Genomic DNA, 10,804 nt, shown 5'->3' on the forward strand with positions numbered 1-10,804 from the left:
GGTGGAGAAACTGGATATCCATATGCAAAGGAATGAATTTGGACCCCTATCTTACATCATACACAAAAATCAACTCCAAATGAATTAAAGACTTAAGTGTAACTCATGAAGCTATAAAATTCCTAGAAGAAAACATAGGGTAAAATCTTCTTGACATTGGCTTTGGCGACTATTTCTTGGATACAACACCAAAAACACCTGGAACAAAAGCAAAAATAGACAAGTGGAATTATGTCAAACTAAAAAACTTCTGCACAGCAAATGAAAAAATTAAGAAAATTACAAAACAGAAACAGACTCACAGACTTAGAAAACAAACTTATGGTTACCAAACAGGAAAGGTGGGGGGAGGGATAAATTGGAAGTTTGGGACTGACATATACACACTACTATATTTAAAATAGATAACCATCAAGGACCTACTGGTTTAGCACAGAGAACTCTGCTCAGTATTCTGTAACAACCTAAATAGGAGAAGAATTTGAAAAAGAATAGATACATGTATATGTATAACTGAATCACTGTGCTGTACACTTGAAACTAACACAACATTGTTAATCAACTATACTCCAATATAAAACTTTTGTTAATAAAAGGCAATCTAAGAGTAGGAGAAAATATTTGCAAACCATATATCTTACAGAGTTAATGTCCAAAATATATAAGAAACTTCTACAACTAAACAGCAAAATAAACAAATAAAACCTGATTTTAAAATGGTCAAAGGACCTGAAAAGACATTTTTCAAATTACATTCAAATGGATAACAGGTATATGAGAAGGTGTTCAACATCACTAACCATCAAGGAAATGAGAATCAAAACCACACTGAGATATCACTGCATGCATGTTAGGATGGCAATTATCAAAAGGACAAGCAATAACGAATGTTGGCAAGGATGTAGGGGGAAAAAAAAGGGAATCCTTGTACATTGTTGGTAGGAATGAAAATTGGTACAGCCACCATGGAAAACAGTATGGACGTTCATCAAAAATTTTGAAATAGACCACTGCATATTATCCAGCAATCCTACTTCTGGGTATACATCCAAAGGAATTGAAATCAGTATCTCAAAGAGGTATCTGCATTCCCATATTCGTTTAAACATTATTAACAATAGCCAAAACATGGAAGCAACTTAAATGTCCATTGACAGAAGAATGAATGAAGAAAATGTGGGTGATGTCAACAACATGGTGGTGTGAGATGCTCCCTTTTTCTCTCCCCTTCAATCTACAAGCAATAAAATATCCATAACTCAACAAGGTGCCTCTGCCCAAAATATCATGACACTGAAGAATTCCACACATCTGTACTTTTAAGGTACGTGAACTAGAACATATAGAGGAGGTGGAACCAAGGGAACAATGGAGGCAGTGTCTGAGATTTTAAACCCCCAGCTGCAGCAGCTGAACCCTCAGCCCAAAGAGAGTCCAATAGCATCAGGGGAGGTGTCACACATGACTCTGGCTTTTAGGCTGCAGTGGCACCCATAGCCACGGGGAACTGGACAGCAGTGACAACAGCACATGCAACCCAACCCCTCCAGCTGTGAAGGTACCCATGACTCCCATCCCCCCCCCCAAAAGCAACAGCTCCCACAAACCCAACAACCCTGGATACGGCAAAGGTACCTGTGACCCTGGCATCCCTCCTCACCTTCCCCCTCCCCTACAGTGACAGAGCCCGCAACCCAGGAGACCCCCAACATGACACAGGTGCCCACCATCTTGGTGCCCCAGGCAAGGACTCCAGCAACATTGGCAGTAGCAGAGCACTATCAACCCTGGAGGCACAAGCAGGGACACCAGGGCACTAGGCAACACCTCTGGCAGAGGCAGTGGAAGGTGGAAAGTACTGATTCCCAAATATAACCAGAGGCTCAGGTAAGAGGAATCAAAAACTTGTGCTGTACCACCACCTACTGGAAAACAAAAGAAAAGCCTCTAACTACTAACCTTTTGAATCGTTAGAATCAAGTGTAAAGGAAAAAAAAAAAAAAAGGTTTTACCTAAAGAAAGGTGTCCACTATTTCAAATGCACCAGCAGAGGAACAACTCATCAAGCACCAGGAAGAACCACAGTAACATGATATCACAAAAAGAAAAAGACAATTCTCCAGAAACCATACTTAAAATCATGGAATACTGCAATCTAACTGATCAAGAATTCAAATAGCTATCATGAAGAAACTCAATGAGCTACAAGAACTCAGAAAGCCAAGAGCTCAGGAATAAAATTAGTGAACAGAAGGAATACTTTACCAAAGAGATTGAAACTCTAAAAAAAGATTCAACCAAACAGAAATTCTGGAGCTGAAGAATTCAATAAATGAGATGAAGAACACATTAGAAGGCACTGGAAATAAAGCAGGCCATATGGAAGAGAGAATCAGTGAGCTCAAAGGCAGAAATCTAGCAATGATACAGGTAGAAGAGGAGAGAGAATTAAGATCTAAAAAAATAAAGAAATATTATGAGAACTATCTGACTCTATTAGGAAGAGCAACATTAGATAATAGGTATCCCAGAAGGAAAAGAGAAGAAGGGAGCAGGGAGTCTACTTAAAGAAATAATAGTTAAGAACTTCCCAAACCAAGGGAAGGAACTGGATATACAAATCCATGAAACTAAAAGAACACTTAATTACCTCAACACAAAAAGACCTTCTCCAAGACATATTAACACTGTCAAAAGTCAAAGACAAAGACAGAATTTTAAAAGCAGTCAGGGAAAAAAAAGGATGGTAGCAAACAAAGAAATCCTCATTAGGCTATCAGCAGATTTCTTAGCAGAAAATCTAGGCCAGGAGGGAGTGAAATGACATTATAGAAATACAGAAGGATAAAAAACTGTCAGGCAAGAATAATCTATCCAGCAAAGTTATCATTCAGATGTGAAGGAGAAATAAAGTTTTCCCCAGACAAATAAAAGCTGAGGGAATTCATCAACACTAGACCTGCCTTACAAAAAAAATATTGAAAGGAGCTCTTCTACTAGAAACAAAAAGGCTAAAGTATACAAGACTTTGAGTATGGTGATGAATAGACAAAAATCAGAAAATTGCAACTGTATATCAGAATAAGTTTTTAAACACTTTATTATAGCATAAAGGTTAAAGGAGCAAAAGCAGTAAAAATAACTATAGCTATTTCAATTTGGTAAAAACTTATAACATAAAAAGGGATAATTTGAGACAACAAAAAAAAAGGGGAAGAGGAAAAGGACAGAACCCATACAAGCAAATGAAGATAAGATGCTATCAGCAGAAAAAAGACTATTTTATCTCTAAGAAATTTTATACAAACCTAATCGTAACCACAAAACATAAATCTAGAGCAGAGACACAAAACATAAAAAATAGGAAACTGAGAAAAACATCATATAACACCACCAAACTGACAAACACAAGGAAAAATAATCAAAGGAAGTATAGAGCAATCTTTAAAAAAGAAAGATAAAATGACAGTACTAAGCTCTCACTTATCAATAATCACCCTAAATGTCAACGGATAGAATTCATCAGTCAAAAGACACAGAGTGGCTGGAAGAATGAAAAAACGAGACCCAACTATATGCTGTTTTCACAAGACTAATCTCCACTCTAAAGACAAACATAGGCTCCAGGTGAAGCAATGGAAGATGATACTCCAGGCAAATGGTAGTCAAAAAAAGCAGTGTAGCCATACTTATATCAGACAAAATAGACTTCAAACCAAAAAAGGTAAGAAAAGACAAAGATGGACATTATATAAAGGCAAAGGAGACAATTTTTCAAAAAGACATAATAGTTATTAATATATATATGCACTAACACTGGAGCACCAAAATATATAAAGCAAGTAGTAATAGATTTAAAGGGAGAGATTGACAGCAACACAATAAAAGTAGGGTACGTTAATACCCCACAACCATCAATGGATTGGTCATCCAGATAGAAAGTCAACAAGGAAACAGCTACTTAAATGAAACATTAGGCCAGATAGATTTAATAGATTTATGTAGAACATTCTATACAAATGCAGCAGAAGGCACATTCTTCTCAAGGGTACATGGAAAATTCTCAAGGATAGACCATATATTGGTACACAAAATAAGTCTCAGTAAATTTAAGAAGATTTAAATCATGTCAAGCTTCTTTTCCAGTCACAATGATATAAAACTAGAAATCAATTACAAGAAGAAAGCTGGAAAAATCATGAACATGTGGAAACTAAACAACAAGCTACTGAACAACCACTGGGTCAACAAAGAAATCATGGTTTTTAAAAACCTGAAGACAAATGAAAATGAAAATACAACACACCAAAATCTGTGGGATGCAGCAAAGTGGTACTAAGACGTAAGTTAACAGCAATACAGGCCTACCTCAAGAAACAAGAAAATTCTCATATAAATGAGCTAACTTTACAATTAAAGGAACTAAAAACGAAGAACAAAAGAAGCCCATAGTCAGTAGAAGGAAGCAAAGATACTAAAGATTAGAGTGGAAATAAATGAAATGGAGACTAAAAAGAAACAGAAAAGATCAATGAAACTAAGAGTTGGTTCTTTGAGAAGATAAACAAAATTGACAAACCTTTAGCTAGACTCACTAAGAAAAAAAGAGAGAAGGGTCTGATAAATATAATCAGAAACAAAAGAGGGTAAGTAACAATGGATACCCCAGATATACAAAGAATTATAAAAGAGTATTATGAACAACTATACACCAAGAAATTGGGACAATGTAGAAGAAGTGGACAAATTCTTAGAATCATACAACCTTCCAAGACTGAATCATGAAGAAATAGAAAATGTGAACAGACCAATCACTAGTAAGGATATTGACACAGTAATCAAAAACTCCCCAAAACAAAAGCCCAGGACCAGACAGCTTTACAGATGAATTCTACCAAACATTCAAAGAAGATTTAATACCTATCCTTCTCAACTCTTCCAAAAAATTGAAGAGGAAGGAACACATCCTAACTTATTTTACTAGACAAACATTACCCTGATACAAAAACCAGCAACAGACAACACAAAAAAAGAAAATTACAGGCCAATATCTGATGAACATAGAGACAAAAATCTTCAACAAAATATTATCAAACCTAATAAAAGGATCATACACATGATCAAGTGGGACTTCTTTCAGAGATTCAAGGATGGTTCAACATCCGCAAATCTATCAACATGATACATTAACAAAATGAAGATAAAAATCATGTGATCATCTCAATAGATGCAGAAAAAGCACTTGACAAGATTCAACATCCATGTATGGTTTTTAAAAAAACACTCAATAAAATAGGCATAAAAAGAACATACCTCCACATAATAAAGGCCATATATGACAAACCCATTGCTAACATCATTCTCAATAGTGAAAATCTGAAACCTATCCTTCTAAGATTAGGAACAAGACAAGGATGCCCACTGTCACCACTTTTATTCAACATAGTATTGGAAGTCCTGGACACAGCAATCATATAAGAAAAATAAATAAAAGGAATCCAGATTGGAAAAGATGAAGTAAAACTGTCACTGTTTATAGATGTAACATGATTTTATATATAGGAAAGTCCTGAAGACTCCACCAAAAATCTATCAGAAATAATAACCAAATACAGTAAAGCTGTAGGGTACAAAATCAATACACAGAATCAGTTGTGTTTTTATACACTAACAATGAGCTAGCAGAAAAGTAAACTAAGAAAACAATCCCATTTACAATTACAACAAAAAGAATAAAATACCTAGAAATAAATTTAACCAAGGAGGTGAAAAGGCTGTACACTGAAAAGTATAAGACACTGTTGAAAGAAATTAAAGAAAACACAAAGAAATGGAAAGATGTTCCATGATGATGGATTGGAAAAAGTAACAGTGTTAAAATGTCCATATTACCTAAAGCAATCTACAGATTCAGTGCAATCTCTATCAAAATCCCAGTTACATTTTTCACAGAAATAAAAAAAAAATCCTGAAATTGACATTGAACCACAAAAGACCCCAAATAGCCAAAGCAATCCTGAGAAAAAAGAACAAAGTTGGTGGTAACACATGCACAGAAGTTCAAATTATATCACAAAGCTATAGTAATCAAAACATCATGGTATTGGTAGAAAAACAGATACAGAGATCAACAGAACAGAATAGAGAGCCCAGAATTAAGCACACATTACAACCAAGAAGCAAAGAACATGCAATGGAGAAAGAATAGTCTCTTCAATAACTGGTGCTGGAAAAACGGGACAGACACATGCAAAAGAATGAAACTAGACCACTATCTTACACAATACACAAAAATCAACTCAAAATGGATTAAAGATTTGAATGTAAGACCTGAAACCATAAAACTCCTAGATGAAAACACAGGCAGTATGTTCTTTGACATCAGTCTTAGCAATGCCTTTTTGGACCTGTGTCCTCAGGCAAGGGGAACAGAAGCTAAAATAAACAAATGGGACTACATCACATTAAAATGTTTCTGCACAGCAAAGGAAACCATTAACAAAACAAAAAGATAGCCTACCAAAAGGGAGAAGATATTTGCAAATCATATATCTGATTCGGGGTTAAGATCCAAAATATGTAAAGAACTCATACAACTCAGCAACAAAAAACATACCACCAATTCAAATATGGACTGAGGAACTGAATAAACATTTTTCCAAAGACATAAAGATGTCTAACAGGCACATGAAAAGATGTTCAACATCACTAATTATCAGGGAAATGCAAATCAAAACCATAATGAGATATCATCTTACACTCATTAGAATGGGTATTATCAGAAAGGCAAGAAATAACCAGTATTGGAGAGGATGTGGAGAAAAGAGAACCCTCATACAATGGTCGTGGGAATGTAAATTGGTGTAGCCCTTATGGAAAAGAATAAGGAGATTCCTTTAAAAATTAAGAATGGAACTAACATATGATCCAGCTATTCCATTTCTGGTTATTTATCTGAAGAACACAAAAACACTAATTTGAAAAGATATATGCAATGCACACCTATGTTTATCGCAGCATTATTTACAATAGCCAAGACATGTAAACAACCTAAATGCCCATCAATGGATGAATGGATAAAGAAGATGTGATATATATATACAATGAAATACCACTCAGCCATAAAAAAGATGAAATCTTGTCATTTGCAACAATATGGATGGACCTTGAGGTTATTGTGCTAAGTGAAATAAGTCAAATGGGGAAAGACAAATACCATACGATTTCACTCATATGTTGAATATTAAATAAATGAACAAACCAATCAAAATGAAAACAAGCACATAGATACGGAGAACAGAGTAGAGGCTACCAGAGGGGAAGTCTGGGTGCGTGGAGGGGGAAGCGAAATAGGTAAAGGGGATCAACAGTATGGTGATGGATGGAAAGTAAACGTTCAGTGGTGAGCACACTGTAGTGTATACAGAAGTCAAAATATAATGTAGTACACACAAAACTCATATAATGTTATAAACCAATGTTACCTCAATAAATAAATTTAAAAATGTGGTATATACATATAATGGAATACTACACAGTCTTAAACAAGAAGAAAATCCTGCCATTTGTGACAATATGGATCAACCCTGTAGGACATTATGTTAAATGAAATAAGCCAGACACAGAACAAACATTGTAAAATACCAGTTGTATGATGAATCCAAAACAGTCAAACTCATAGAAGCAGAGAGTGGATCAGTGGTTGTCAGGGGCTGGAAGGAGTGGAAAACTGGAAGATATAATCAAAGGGTACAAAGTTTCAATTACACAAGATAAGTCAGTCCTAGAGATCTACTATACAACATGGTGCCTATAGTTAACAATACTATTTATATTGAATACTTAAAATTTGCTAAGAGTTTAGATCTTATGTTAAGTGTTCTTTTCACAGACTAATATATACTAATAACAACAACAAATAAGAGGGCAGGAGGAAACTTCTAGAGATGATGAATAGGTTTACAGCATAGATTTATATGATGACTTCATGGGTTTATACTTAACTCCAAACTCATCAAGTTGTATATACTAATTATGTCCAGCTTTTTGTATGTCAAAAACTAAATAAAGTTTTAAAAGTCTGTGAAAAATAGGATAAAATAAAACTTGAGTGAAAAAAGGGAGAAGGAAACAAAATAAATTCTGTGGTCGGCTCATAAGCTATGGCTTGGAATAAAATATTATTTAAACTGATAAAGCTTAGCATATTTGAAAGTACAAATATCAACACTAAATAAGAACACCATTGACTAAAATTAGATGGTAGAAGAGAGAAAAAGGAAGAGGAAGGAAAAGTTTCTAGTCTAAATTTATTGTTCATCATAGACAAAGTGTAAATAAGAGGGCACTACTTACATCATTTAAAGGTATTAATGTAAAAGTAAGTACTAGAACAAAATACAAACCTTCCAACATATCCAAAACTCCAGAAATAGAAAGGGAAAGAAAAGAAAGCAGATAACATTGTGATTGTGAAAAGCACTCTCTTCTCATGTATATGTACAAATTTACTAACATACATATCATATGTATGATACTATAAACCCTGAATCAAATGTATCAGTCATATCAACAAATGTAAATTGTAGTTAACTCATCTAATAAATAAAAATATTGTCACGTTAGCACTCAAAGTAAAACCCAACTTTATGGTGTACATAAGAGAATCACCTAAATGAAGTGATTCAGAAAGCTTAAAATTAAAGAATCAGTAGAAGGTAGTAATGAGACTGTTATGGGCTGAACTGTGTTCTCCCCAAAATTCATTTGTTGAAGTCCTAAACCCCAATACCTCAGAATGTGACTGTATTTGGAGGTAGAGTCTTTAAAGGGGTGATTAAGTTAAAATGAGGTCATTAGTGTGGGCCCTAGTCTAGTATGACTGGTGTCTCTATGAGAAGAGGAAATTACGACACAGAGAAGAAACAGGAAGAAGACACCACCTGCAAGCCAAGGAGAGAGGCCTCAGAAGAAATCAATCCTCCCAACACCTTGTTCTCAGACCTCTATGTTCCAGAATAATGAGAAAATAAATTTGTGCTGTTTAAGCCATTCAGTATGTCTTTGGTTATTGTTATGGTAGATCTGGCAAACTAACACAGAGACCATTGCTCTGATCCTCACAGTGAGAACAAATGAGACAAATCATAATTTTTCAAAAATCTATTACAGAGCTAAAGATGCAAAGAGATCTAAAACAATAAATTCTAGCAAGGGATGATCTCTTCTTAGGAGAGTAGAGATTCAGAGCTTTGTTTCCTCCTGGTGGAGCTGTGGGATGAAGGGGAATCCATTCTATTGATAGATAGATAAAGAAAAAACCAGCCAAACTTCTACCATCTTTTAATGGCTAAGTATTGGCAGATATAACAAGTTAGAATCACTAGGAACACCATACACAGAGTAAGTCTGTCCCACCAGCTTCCTCTTCCCATAGATCTTCACCTAGGACACAGGATTAAATACCAATTACTGTGGAAAGGGAAGAAAAGCTGAGAGAGATCTCCTTTGAGATGCACAGGGGCTTCTCCTAGTGCAAGGCAGCAGGCGGTGGCAAGCTGTGAGTAAGGGTAGGAGAGCTAAGTGAAATCCTGAGAAGGCACTCAAAGGATGAAAGAGGGATAGTAAAGATGGAAATCCCCAGGTACAGAAAGTGTAGGGTGGAAATTAAGAGAAAAGACAACTCCCACAGTTCAGAAAGTTGATAGGTAGGTAGGTATGTTAGTAAGTAGGCAGGTGGATGGATGGAAATACGGATGAGTGAGAGGTAATAATGGATGGTGATATATAAATGGATAGCTATATATATATATATATATATATATATATATACACATATATATATGGAGAAATGTTGGATGGATGGATGGATGGATGGAAGGATTCTCTTTCTCCTTTTCAAACTGAATCATACTATATTCTGGTTTTAAAGAAATACATTATGAATGATTTCCTTTGTGAAGACCTCTTAGAATTTTTCAGAGACCAAGACATCAGCATTATCATTGCTGTGGGAACCCACTGAAATCAATAGCAAAGGTCTCCTTCTAAATGTGTGTGAATTGCTTTCATTTACAACTTCAGGAAAGAAAACCAGCCAGGGCATTACTAAGAGTAAAATCCATTCTTCTGTTCACTAAACCTAAACCATTGCATTAGAGTAGACCAAGACAAACAAAATATCACAATAATGCTGTGGGGGATATAGGTTTCATTAAAGATCATCCACTACAATGTGACAAAACATAAGGTAGTTACTCTTTCTGCGGCAACACAGATGAAGACTTTATTTTAAACCCAGAGCAGATTGAATTTTTGCATGATGTTTTCTTTAAACTGCCTGGCTTAATCTAGAAATACATTAAGACACTCATCCACCAGCTGTGCCAGTTTCAGCTGTAGCAAATTGATGATTAGCTTTCTCCTGACAATATTTTCTTCCCACAAAATTTTTAAATGGACTGAAATAACATTAAAAGTCAGGAATGGAAAATATACCTTCATTGTTAAATATTTTAAAGCTATTTTATCATTAAATCATTTGAATAATGTATTAGATAAAACTATTAATATTGGAAAACATTAATTAGGTGTGAACTTTTTGTGTTTTATTTTTGAGATAAAATTCAAAACATATCATCCCAAAGCCAAGTAAATAGGCAAAATTAATCACCATTGCCTGCATTAAACTCCATCACAAAATTTAGGACTTCCGTAACAGTTTCAGAACTTGTTAGTAATTTAAGGCAACCCTGGTTATTAAAGATGCAGATTTTTTTTTAACCTCCTCTGCTATTTGATTTAA

This window comes from Balaenoptera acutorostrata, chromosome 7 (assembly GCF_949987535.1).
Source record: "Balaenoptera acutorostrata chromosome 7, mBalAcu1.1, whole genome shotgun sequence".
Classification (NCBI taxonomy): domain Eukaryota; kingdom Metazoa; phylum Chordata; class Mammalia; order Artiodactyla; family Balaenopteridae; genus Balaenoptera; species Balaenoptera acutorostrata.